Below are 13,158 nucleotides of genomic sequence, written 5' to 3'. Positions count from 1 at the left end.
ACGCCCTTTGGGGTTCCAGGGGTCATGGGCAACCCCTAGACTCTGCTGCGGGCCCACATAGAGTTCTGCTCCTGCCAGTTGCCCAAAAGGGCTCATCCTGGCGTCTGCACCTACTCTTCTGTGTTCTCCCCCTCCCACAAGGGGTTGATAGCTGCAGGCTGAGTAAGCAAGCCACCTGTCATGAGTCCCGTGAAGGGGTCAAGGGAACTATCCTGTTTCAACAGGACATTCAGTGCTAAAAAGCAGAAAAAGTCTCAGGCAAAGTGGGACAATTTGGTCACCCTTATCCCAGATCTGTTTGTCTCCAACAAAGACAAGGCAGGAAAAAAAAACCAAAACAACAACAACAAAAAAAGGATGCAGAAAAATATCTCTGGTATAATGTTTATTTAAATAGTAATCTTAAAAAGGCTTTATACAAATCATATAAACACAGTTTGACATTGTTGTTTGTTTTTTACATTGAAGAATCACAGTAAAAGCTCTCAAGTTCCCGTGATCTGGCTCAGCCAGCGAATGGTCGAATACCTTTAACTGCAAACCCTAGAAAAGTTAACCTACTATGTGACAGGTTAACTCTTTCCCTTGTTTCTTGTCATTCATGCTTATTCCTTGGACCCTCATCCCTGTCAACTCCCCTGCCCCACCAAAGACAGAAAGCAACCCTGTGGCCCTGTTGACTGCCTAGTCCGGGAGAGCATGGAGGTAACATGTCATTTAGTACAAGGCAAAAAGGAGATCAATACTGGGAGTGGGGTTTCCCAAAGGGAATGACTCAAGGAGATGGGTCAGCTAGCCTACCCACAGATAAAGATAACAAACACACCAAGGTGTCTCCTGGCCAAGTCAAAATTGGGCCCAGCTGTCTTTCTGTCTTACGACAGACCAGCCTCCAGCTTTGGTGAGGTATCTACATGTAGCCCTGTGTACTCTGCTTCTGTTTAGCATTCAAGACCCACTCAGGGCCTCCAATCGCCCAAAGGTGAATATGGATATAGGACTTTTAGAGGGATGCAAATTGAGTTGTACATAACTTAGAGGTGAAGTGCAGGTCTGAGACAGGGCTAGACTTTGGAGAACTGTAAAATGGCTCACTGGGCATGAGAGCATCAGGACCGCTGGAGTAGGCTTCCAAACTTATCTTCTTCTGCAGGCTACTTCTGGAAATCCCTAGGACTTACCAGCTTTCTGAACACTGAGCATCATGGGAGGGTGAAGAGGGAAGGGGCTCATTAAAATCTTGCTTCTGCTGTGGGTCCAACTTGGGGAGCCCTAAAGCTAAGCCCTTGGGCTTGACAGCTCTACTTTTCACCTCTAACTACCACTGTGCCAATGAGTGCCAAGTGCCAAGATCAGCTGTGTCACTCAGCCCTAGGTCAAAGTCACAACACCACCACTGAGTCCCACATGACCATTCACATACACAGTAGATACAGAGAACTCAAAGGCGCAAAGACACACACACATGAATAAATAGCTGTTGGTTGAACTCTTGCTCTCTGCATACAAAACGCTGTGACATTACCATTTGAACTAGCATTTCCATAAGTTAACATTTAAAGGAACCAGCCAGTCCCATTCACCCTTCCCCTTTCACCTGGGTATAAGACAAATGAAATCATGGGTGACCATAGCAGCAAAAATGGTCTGACATTGATATGCAATAGGCTGGGCATACTGGTTGAATTTCAAATATATTTCCAGCACACAGGCAATCCTTAGGCGTTAATATGAAATCAAGATTTGGACCTTGATGCGAACAATCTTATCCTTCACACAGTTTCATTCTATTCCTGATGCCTCCCTTTGAAGAGTAGTTGAGAGTCATCTAGGGCTATGACTACCACTTGGGTAGCAGGGCTCATTCCTTTAGTAGGATCAGTGGTGAGTTGGGGTACTTGGGAATGGAGCCATCGGGATTAGGGAAAGAGGAATGCCTTAATTCGTAAGATATTCACTAATTTTTACATAGAGGGAAAATACATTTTTCTTCATTTTTTCAAGGCACTTAAAAAATCACATAAATTGGTGTGCATGCATGTATGCATGTGTGCATGTGTGTGAGAACCTAGGTCTCTCAAGGTTGAAGCAGTGTGGTTAGCATTCTTGTCCACAGTACTTGCGGACTTCTGGTTAGAATCAGTTCTTGTACATGCTAGTTCTGACTCTCCCGAAAGGTTGAAATGGTGGTTGTAACCCAAAGGAGAAGTCAGTGTTTACTAGCCTATTCGAGAGACAAATGCATTTCAAAGGGTCTCTGTCTACACTGCTCAGCCTTGGCCCTCATAGGATCACAGAGGTTGGGCTTCTCTTTCCCTCTCCACTGTTCTCCTTCCCATCCAGTGGTGACCAGTTACAATATCTCACTGATGGGAAAAACATACCAACAGTCTGTTTTTCCCTCTATCTTCCCCTGTCTCTGAGAATATCACGCAATGCTGCTTCCAGGGGCTTAGAGACCTGAAAAATGTGTGTATGTGTGTGTATATATGTATATGTTTTAGAAGAACATGGAGGAGGGAAAAGAAAAGGCAAAACCACCACCAGAAGCCCCACAAGGGAAGCCCCACCACCAGACACTGTGGGTCTGGAATTAGCGAATGGCTCCTATTCATTCACAAAGCACTTTAAGGCTCATCCAGGCGCTTCTATGGATTTTGACGTGTGAAGTTTCCTTTCTGGTTTGTTTTAAATCGCATACAAGAAAGAGCTGTTCATGCTGACCCTAAAATGGCAATTTTCCCCTGGATAAAAAAAGTTAAAGGCAACAACATCCTACTTAAATGCTAGGACTGGAAACGGCAGCTTGTAGGGTTGGCTGGCAGAACCTATACCACAGTAAATCCCTTAAGTCATAAGACAATCAGAGGATGGGATAAGCTGGACGGCTTTTTTGAGTTTTATTTGTAAAGATGGAAAAGCTGAAACGACACTTTGCTTTTCAAGTGTTGATTAGAAAGAGAAAGCGGAGAATAATCATCACTGCTCCGCTTCTATACTGGAAAAGTCGTTCTCCTCTTCTGCCTCTTTGAGTTGCTCACAGACCAAAGAAATACAATATAATAATAATAATAATACAAACTCACAAACAAAATAGAACTGTGACCCCAAAGAGATGAGCTCCTGTTTTGTCCCAGCAGAGAACATGGCCCCGTTCCTGCAATGACTTAGCCACCGCGGTCCTAGGGGGGTAATCATCCCCTGTGTGGCTGCATCTCCCTTCCTCCTGTGACTTGCTTTTCTGTCCTGTCCATACCTTCGGTATTCTGGATCGGTTTGATCGAGATTATGGCATTCAGTTTCCAAAGGAAAAAAAAAATGTAATCTTCCCCAGCCCCTCTTGCTGGAATGAAACGTCAGATAGGATTCAGGTGCAAGATGTCATGCCTCGGAGCAGCACTTCTGGTGGTTCATCTTGACCTTGTGTTTAAGGCCGTCGTAGAGCTCGAAGTTGTAGTTCTCCAGTGTGGTGCAGCTTCGGGAGCTCAGGCCCGAGTAGGAACAGGTGCAGTAGAGCAGGAGGCCTGCACAGGTGGCCCCCAGGAGGACACCCAGCGAGCTCATGGCAATGATGGTGATGAGGATGGGATCCAACGTGTACAGCCAGCTCTTTTCTTTGTCAGTCGAGGGGGCGCCAGACCCTGAGGTTGAGGAAGAATTGCTCCAGTCCACCTCGTATTCATCTGCGATACATAAAATACACGAGAAATTGCAGGCCCTGCCTATGTTAGGGTGAAGTGACTGAGCCTCCCCAGCCCAGAGGCTCTTCAGAGCACAGCAGTAGCAGCAGCGGTTCTGGAATTAGTCTGCCTGGGTTCAAAGTCCAGCCTCGCCACATCCTTGCTGTGTAACTTTGGGCAAGCTATTGAACCTCTTTTTGCTTCAGTTTTCTCCTCTTTCAAATGGGGATAATAGTAAAATCTGCCTCAACTGGGTTGTTAGGAGGATTACACGAACTAATATTTGTAAAGTGCTTGGTGTCTGGCACACAGTAAGTACAAAGTATCCAATATTTAAATAATTTGGCTTACACTAGGTAAGCTCTGATTTTAACAGCACCTTTGGGGTGGCTCTGCAGCACCTGGGATGCCTTTGTGTTCAAGGGGACCTCTACATCCCTCCTTTTCAACCTCAAGCTAATGAAAGGACAGTCTGGGACTATTTGCACATGATGAGTTTCCTAATTTGGCATTCCTGGCCATATAAGCAGCAGATTTTCCCCAGCCACCAGACCTCCTTTAATAATAAGGCATCATGCCTTATTGTTACGGGTTGAACTGTATCCCCTTCCCAGCCACTTAAATTCATGTCGAAGTCCTAACCCTCACCACCTTATTTGGAGATAAGGCCTTTACAGAGGTTATCAAGTTAAAATAAGGTCATGAGGGTGGGCCTTTATCCCGTAAGAGTGGTATCCTTAGACAAAGGGGAAATTCTGAGACACATATGAGATAATTTCGTATGAACAGGAAAATGGCCGTCTCCAAGTCAAGGAGAGAGAGCTAGAATAGATCCTTTCCTCACAGCCCTCAGAAAGAACCAACCCTGCCCACACCTTGATCTTAAATTTCTAGCCTCCAGAACTGTGAGAAAATATATGTCTGTTGTAAGCCACCCAGTCAGTGGTACTCTGTTCTGGAAGCCCTAGCAGACTAATCTAATTACATTTCTACAGTGTGGCTAAGGCATGCCCACATCTGGGCATCATTTTTTGAAATCTCCTAATAATCCCATGAAGAAGGCAGGATATTACATATATTTTAATAGGTGAGGAAACTGAGGTTTAAAGAAATTAGGTGACTAGGTAACTCACTCCAGGTCATGGGACTTAGGAAGCAGTTAAAGTAGGAATGGAAATCAGGCTTTTTGTCTCCTTACCCATTGCCCTTTCTACTCCATCCCAGTGTGCCTCTGCCTGATCCACTGCAGTCTCTCCATGTAGGTTGGTCATGCACTTTTGCCCATAAAAGGAGTGCTGGACTGGGTTTGCAGGGAAAGTCTGCAGTCAGTTAACAAGGTGCTGTTTGGGTGAGTTGCTCCAGTTTCTATAACTACGCATGAAGTTTCTGATTAAGGGCAGGTTAAAAGCAGCTGCTCTATAAACTGTTCTTCTTAAATGCATAAATCTTAGTCTACAGTTATTCTTTAAGTGGAATCTTGCTGTTGAGTCTGTTGGAGATCAACTCTGGCACGCAGAGAAGCCCGGAGAGAGACCTGTGCTATTATGAGTTGAGGGAAGAAATTACATCTACATATTTGCTCAGCAGCCCTCTAGCCTCTTGAAGTATGTGTATTTGCAGTGAAAAAATAGAGCTTGGAATAAATATAAAGATACGAGATGGTCAGTGTGAAAAAGAAACCTAAATCTTGCAACAGGCTCCGAATTGGAATCTTGAATAGTGTGAGGAAGGTTTCCCCCAAGCCAGGGAACCAGAAACCACAGCAGGTCTGGGAGAATATTCACATTATGCTCATTTACTGAGGCCATTTTTGGGAGAAGGTGAAAAGCTTCAGGCAATGATACATATAGAGGAGCTGATCTTTCACTTGTAAAGGGTTTATTCAGATTTGCAGTCCATCCAGGTAACAAGTTTCTGGAAAGAGGGGATCTGATTCAGATTAGGCAGAGGGAACCCAATACACTTTCTAAACCTCTAAAGTTGACCCTGGCAGACCCATTGATGGTTCCCTCATTTTTCTCCAGATTCTTTTATATATTTCTGACGGAGAGTTCTAAATTTTGGCCCTCCCATACCCTGGGCATTATTTTTGTTGATGTCTTTATAACCAAACTTGAATTTCACGATTACCTGCTAAATCATAACAATACTCACCATCAATTTCATCTTCATATCCTTCTCTCTCATGTATTTCTGGGATGTCCACTATAATATAAAGAAAATAAAAACAAGTTAATAACAAGTTCTATCAGCATGGCTAAAAGGCAGGGAGGCAATCTTTATGAGAATGACTCCCCATTCTGGCAGGCAGCTAGAGAATCACCTCCACTTCTAGATCATTCAGTATGGACATTACTGGATTGTTCTCCTTCATATGACCTGTATCTTCCACCAACCACAACCAGTAACACAGAAATAAGAAGAAACTCTGGTTCTTCAGTGCTAAGTAACCCCTGCCACTGTGCCTTTTTAATGACTGGCATTCATTAGGAACACTGGTTCCATTTAAGGCACCTTCAATGGCATCTTATGCCCAACAGCAGCTGCCTTTACTGGGATGTCCATTTAGTATAGCATGCTGCACCTCTTCATAGGCACACATCTCAGAGGGCACAAAAGCATCAGCGTCTTTATCCTCTGGATTTCATGTAAACATATGGTAGTTTAAGGAAGTCTTGTTTCATCATTATACATTTTAATTTAAGAGCAGAAACGGAAGGCATGTCGTAATGCCTGTTGACCTTCACATACCTGTGCTAATATCTCTCATCCTTCTTCCCAAGTCTGTTTTTCCTATTGGCTTTCTCCATGGTTTAGAATAGATCAAAGATGGGCATCCAATCTGACTAGCCAGGCTAAGTTAATTTACTATGAATTTTGTCCAGTATTATCACTGTCTATCTCTTTCTTTTTCATGATAATTTGGGAGGGTGATAATACAGGTCTCTCTATTCACTGTGCTGTCCAACTTATAGAAAACAGAACCAATGAAAATTTTCTGTCTAAAATGGTAAAACATTAATAGAGAACATCAAATGCTTGGCAAACAGCAGCATCTTACCATTTCTTCCTATCTCACAAGCTAATTATGCCTTTCCAAGCTGCCAGCTCAAGACAGCCCCAGTGAATGTGTATGGCCCTTTCAGAGTTTTGTTCCACCAAGTCAGATAAACAATCTTGAAGTCACTACTCTAAATTGAAATCCAAAAATCAAGGCTTAAAAGAAAATCAAAATCTCAAATGGCTGAAGTATCAGACAAGAGGGAGAAAAAGAACTTTAGACCATCCTGAAATCTTCCCTCATCAGCACTACATCTCAGGGAAGATCTACTTGACCATGATCTGAACTGAGCATTGATCCATCACTGTCACACTTGAAATTCAGTCTTTTCCTGGAGGCCATGGTTTTAATCATCTTAGAAGTCCTCATTTCTGGCCAGAGTGCTAAAGCACATTCTCATCCCCCTCGGTCACTAGTAAGGGATGCACAAAACAACTTGCCAAGACCCCACTTGAAAAGATTGATGCCATGTGGCACCAATCCTCCATAACTCCAGCCCATTTCTGGCATGTTTAAAGCACAGCAACTGGCACCTGCAGGCCACACCAGCCTCCCCACCTAAATGCCCACTCCCTGCATTCTTCTCCAGGCCCCAACAGAGCAGGTTGTTTCCTTGGAAGGGAAATGTGAACATGAATCAACAGGAGGCAGGTGGTGTTTGTCACAGGGATCAAATCAAGCTTGTGAAAGTCAACCCAGAGGGATTTTTTTCCATATGACAAAAAAAAAAAAAAAACCAACATGGAAGAAAACCGTCACATTTCCAACAATTCATTGGTTTGATGGGCCACTCACATATCTTAACATCTTCACCAGTAAAAGAGGCAGAACACTGGATGAGAATGGGTGAATCAGCCTAGGATGAGAACCACGGGACTCCTGCCAGTGACTTTTGGGCCAAATCCTATGCTTGCTTTTAGGGATCTTGTTTCTGCCAAGGATGTGATGAATTCTTGGAGGCTGGAGTGCCCTCTTGCTCCATCTCACACCCTCAAAGAAGTCGTCTTAGGATACCATAGATCACTGGCTGGAAAGGGGTGAATGTGGCATTGATCTTGAAGGAAAAAGGGTAAAAGGATGCTAATGATTTTGAGAACATTTTATCCCAGGAGATCACAGCCTCCTGTCTCTGGAGGTTGAGGACTGGATGAGACGATTTCCTAAGAATTGGCCCATTTCTAAGACTCAATGAAATCAATTGCCCAGATGCAGCTGAGATTTCTGCACCTGGAGAATCAAAGGCTACTTAAGGTGAAGAAGAACACTTCAGTGGCTTGACTTGGCTTTTTGTATAATCACTGCTCCCCTGAGTTTGAGTGAGTGGGAAGGGGGTCAAAAAAAGGATAAGTTAATCAACATTTTCAAAAATGCATCTGTTCACCAAGCCTTAAAGAAAGAACGGCACACTGGGGAAAACACAAATAAAGGGAACATTTGTACAAAAAACCATTTACTTTGATAGCAATTTTCTCTAGTCCCCTTGCTAATATTCTTGATATCTGTGTTTGATTAAGAGCTTTCTCTCTCTCTCAAAAGCATCTTTGCCCTTTGCCGGCCACTTTCCTTTTCTGTTTAGCCTGGTAGGTAAACTGCAGCCTGTTTCCTTAGGAGGCTAGCAGGAAGGAATGTGGTTCTCCCACCGGGTCCCTGTAGTTCTAGCAAAGAAAAGGCAAGGTAAGGCAGGTAAGTGGCTACCAGGAAAACCAAGGGGGTAAAGCCACTGGCCTGTGGGAGGCAGGAGGGAGAATGATGGACTAGGGGCCCAAGGCAGAGGGTAGAGGCAGCAGCTCCCTGGAAAGGGGAAATGGCAGCCGCAGGATAGCGGACCTAGCTGCCGAAGTCAGCGCAGACATCAGGAGAGAGTGGGAGAAAGGAACCAGGGACTCAGAATTTTGTTTTCAATGGGGAAAACTTGGAGAGGAACTTCCAGGACTCTGTTTTAGTGGGTGCGCGTGTTTGTGAGTGTGAGATGGGCTAGGGAGAGAGGAATGGGCTGCACCTCTAGAAGAACGCAGGTCAGGAAGGGATCTTACCACCCACCCAAGTTCCGCTTTCAACCTTTGTGCTCCCATGACCCTGTTTCCTTCTAGGCCCCTGTGTGGATTCAGTCTCAGGTCAGCCTGACTACAAATACTGACTCTCAAATATTGTATTAGGGCCAGGGTAGATCCCCAGTCTGCATTCAAGTTCTTTGGGTGTGGCTGGGGCACTGTTACTACCACCATATCCCTACTGTCCCCTTCTAATAAAATAAAAGAGTCTGCCTTATCTCAGATCCGGGTTGGCTGGATACACACTTTGGTTGCCTGTTTCACTGGTTCACTACTCTGATGGGGTAGGGCTTTGAAGGGCTTCTCATGAACTTGAAGATGTGGGGATCTGAAATTTGGGGTTTCATGCTTTCCATGACAGGCATCACCCAGAGCAGGAAACTAAATTACATTGTTCTTCAAAGGGCAGTTTTCATTAACCAACTAACCAACCTAACACCAACTTAGTAAGAGGGCTTACTGCATGCCTAGGAGACAAATTGAGGACTTTGGAAAATAAAGATGTAAGGGACCAGGTGTCTACCATCAAAGCCCTTCAGTGTGGCTGGGAAGTGAAGACTCACCCATGCCAAATTAGCATGAAAGAAAGCGAGGCATTGCGGAGAGGACTCCAAAGTGCTGCTGGAGTGCAGGGCAGGGATTGGGCAAATGAACCTGGGCCACTACCAGGAAGGAAAATGTGGGAGTGGGGAGCAGGATACTTTGGAATTGAGGCTGCTGCAAGTTGGGCATTGGGAGATTTCTTTCTTCTTTATCTGTCTGATTGATAGAAATGCTTTCAAACATGACACCCAATCTCTTGTCTTTTGGCTTGCATTCATTCATATCAGGCTCATCAAGGAATTCAAAGAGATCGCCTTGCTTTGCCACAAATCTCCCACCTTGCATATATCTATGTGAGAGTCAGATCTCTGCCCTCCCAATCCCTAACACCTATCCCCTTCCCCAGCTGTTGCAGACAGCATAGTGAGAGAAAGAGGCCAACTCCAAATGAATGACTGGAAGGGGTTTTACAGAGCTTGAGTAATCAAGTGGGCACAGTGTCTACTGCTCAAAAACAAATACAACCCAACTTCACAAAACTCTGGTCATTTTCATATGGCGATCAGTCTCGGGCCAAAAAGTCACCTTGTTTTGGTCAGTGTCCCTTCTCGCATCATCAAGAGACAGAGTAGGTACACGGTGAAGCAGGATTCAAGGTCTCACTCATCTGTTGTCCTGATTTTTTGGAATGAGAGACCAGGGTGACTAGTTATGAAAACACCCACAGGACTATTCCAGAAACACCCTCCACCCCAGAAGAGTCAAATATTCTCTAGTGTGCTTGTCAATAAATTGCAACACTATGGCACAAAAGGTGAACAGCCATACCGAGTCACAAACCCAACCTCTTCTAATGAAATAAGCTTCTCCCTGGAACACTGCCTGGTAGTGTAAGACCACACATGCTGCTCAGGAGACACACCCCCAAGACACTTCAACCTGCTGCCTGGAAATTCCTACTGAGCATGATTTAGTCCTCAAATAAGAAGGCCTTCTCTCATGGCCCTTTCCATTCTCTCTCTCACTCTCTCTTTCTGTGACACACACACACACACACACACACTTTTTTATCTTTCCTGTCTCTCTCATTTTCTTTCTTCTTCTAAGTTAAGATTATTTGGGATTAGCATTCCTTCATTAGTTTGCTTTTCTGCAGTTTCTTACAAAAAATTCACAGCCTTCACTGTTTCTACTGTGAGTGTATTGGCCTTGACACTGTTTGCTTCCTGCATTGTAAAGGAGCTTCACAATATGGCCAGGAAAGCGAGAAGTCTGCCCCAAACCACTGGTTACTTTTGGATAAATAATTTAAGACAGCCCTTGGGACACTCATACACAGATCATTTCAGGTCACTGACGTGCTCGTTTCTTTGAAGAATCCCTTCCATGCCAACCCTGAGCAGTGGATTAAGAGGCCTGCTTGAAGCTGATGACAGGGTTGTCATCCGGAGTGTGCAGCAGAGACACTCGGAAGCCTGATCAGTGGCAGCATCACCCGGCACTGAAGGAAGTGGTGTGGGATGTGGAAGGCCCTAGGCTGGGGGTGGAATGCCTACCTCCCATCTGGTTCTGCCTCAGGTGTCAGAGCCTTGACCAGTCATTGACCTCCGTGGGTCTCCATTTGCTCCTCTGTAAAGTAAACACTGATGCTCTCCTCTGCTCTAGAATTCCCTTGTCTTTACAGGAAGGAAATGAGAAAGGTATGAGGGCCTTTCTGATGAGGGCTCTTTGAAGAGGGTGATGGTTGAAGGGGACAAGGCAACTTCTGAACAAAAGGGCTCCATTGCCTCACGATGCTCACTGCCCCATTCTTCACCCTAACTCTGTCCTCTCCTGGGAGTGGCCACTCCCTGAAACCATTTGTTTTAAGGTGTGCACAGAAACAGAAGACCACAAAAAGGACAGGTCAAGAGAACCCATGAGGTTCCATGTGTTCAGTACTTGCTGTTTGGCTCAGGACTCAGTCCTACTAATTGGTAACTGAGGAACTGACAAAGTGGGTAAATTGTGCCCATAGTTTTAAGCCTCCATGTTAACTGAGGTTGGGCTGAGAAAACCTCATGGAAAGCCAGTTTTAGTACAGCCACTTAACCCACCATACTTCTACCAGCCTTGAAGGCAAGGATTGAAGAGCCGCTTACGCACAGGAAGCCACTGAAATCATTCATGTTCACAGGTCCCAGGTGTCATCACTTTGACTTTAGAGATGAAATTGAGGAGGGAGGGTAGAGAAGTGCAATAAGTCATTGAATAAATCAGCAGCAGAACTGAGAGTAAGCCATAGATTTTCACCACCTTGTTTGGGGGCTGTGATTTATTTGGGATAAGCTCTTGGCCACTTAGTGCCTTTGTTGAACTTGATTCCAAGTTTCTGAACCCCATGGGCCAGTTAAATCGCTGGATTTTTCAGATGGGAGTAGCCTCCAGAAATTTCTCTAAGCCATTCTCTTTAAATCCCAGCAGGAAATACAACACTGAGACCTCAGTAAAAGATAAATAACAAAGGACTAAGGAGATTCTTCTTGGCACTTCAAAATTCATTTTAATTCAGTTTAATATTTAATATTGGCTGAAGGTCCCCCTTCCCCACTACACTTAATTTCCCAATTCAGTTTGTTCATCCAAGTTGCAATAAGGAGCCAAATGTTCAGGTGTTGATCTAAACTTTGCCAAATCTCCTTCGTTAAGAAGTCGGGCTACTTGAGAGCTATTCATTCCTTGCTGGGTTTGGCTTGAGTTTAGAAGCACCATCAGAAGAGCCTTTATCATGCGTTTTTATCTCTTGGGCTACAGCCAAATCTAGGCAAGGTCATAGAAAAAATTATTTTTTGGAATTTTTCAAATGGTTCAAGTGTGGAAAAAAAAGGAGGGGGCTTGGTATGAGATTACTGGAAGAGTTTGATCTTGAATTTAGCCATTCGTTTCTATTATTTTTAGTTGAATAACTAGAAGGAAACACTAAAAAGAACTGGAAATACTGACTGCAAACAAGAAGACTGAAATGACCTAGTAATACTTTCAAGTGTGGAGGCGGATGAGTAGCTGAGGCCAGAATGTCTCCAATGAGCCCCAACAATGGCATGAAAGGAAGAAAAATGCAGCCAGAGACATGTTTGGCTATAAAGACAGGCTTCACAATTGTGCGGACTGGAAAACCACAGCAAAGCTGATGAAAGAAAATTCTAGAACCTCTTTTTTACCCCAAGTCTTTGAAAAATCAGCTATTCTCCATTGTTGTAAATGTGAACAAGCAATTGGCTCTTTTCATTTCTTTTGTTGGCTACCTTCTCTTAGGGCATGAGGGTGGCAAAAACAGCATTTCAGGGAAAACCTGTTGTTTTTTCCCCTCTTCTGTAGTCTTATTTTTTCCTGATATGCTAGGGGAAAAAGTCATATATCTTCATATTTTAGGGAGATTTTTCCAGTGGGCTTTGAAATTTTCCCCCTCCTCTAGTTCCAATATTTGAGGTGTGCATGTTAGAAACATCACTGTGTCACTCAGATGGAGTGGTTTGGTACAACCTTGGACAAGTGAGAAAACGGAGTTGAAGAATCAAAACTGCATCCACTTCCAATGTAAAGAATGTCTTCTTAGAGATAGCCCCTCTTATTTTGTAGCTCCTTGAAAAGAAACTGTACACCTGTATGTCACTAAGAGAATTCACTCTACTTAAAAGATGGGCTCCTCTTCTAAACACAAGAATGAATGACAATCAATGACTCTGTGATATCATTTTACAGCTACCAAAAACGTACCTCTCTCTGCCCATTCAAGAGATGATTTCCCCCAGTAGCTTGCTGGTGGCCAAGGACCGTAATTACT

This window comes from Piliocolobus tephrosceles, chromosome 11, assembly GCF_002776525.5.
Source record: "Piliocolobus tephrosceles isolate RC106 chromosome 11, ASM277652v3, whole genome shotgun sequence".
NCBI lineage: Eukaryota > Metazoa > Chordata > Mammalia > Primates > Cercopithecidae > Piliocolobus > Piliocolobus tephrosceles.
The sequence above is the reverse complement of the archived record's forward strand: the minus strand, read 5'-3'. Positions refer to the sequence as shown.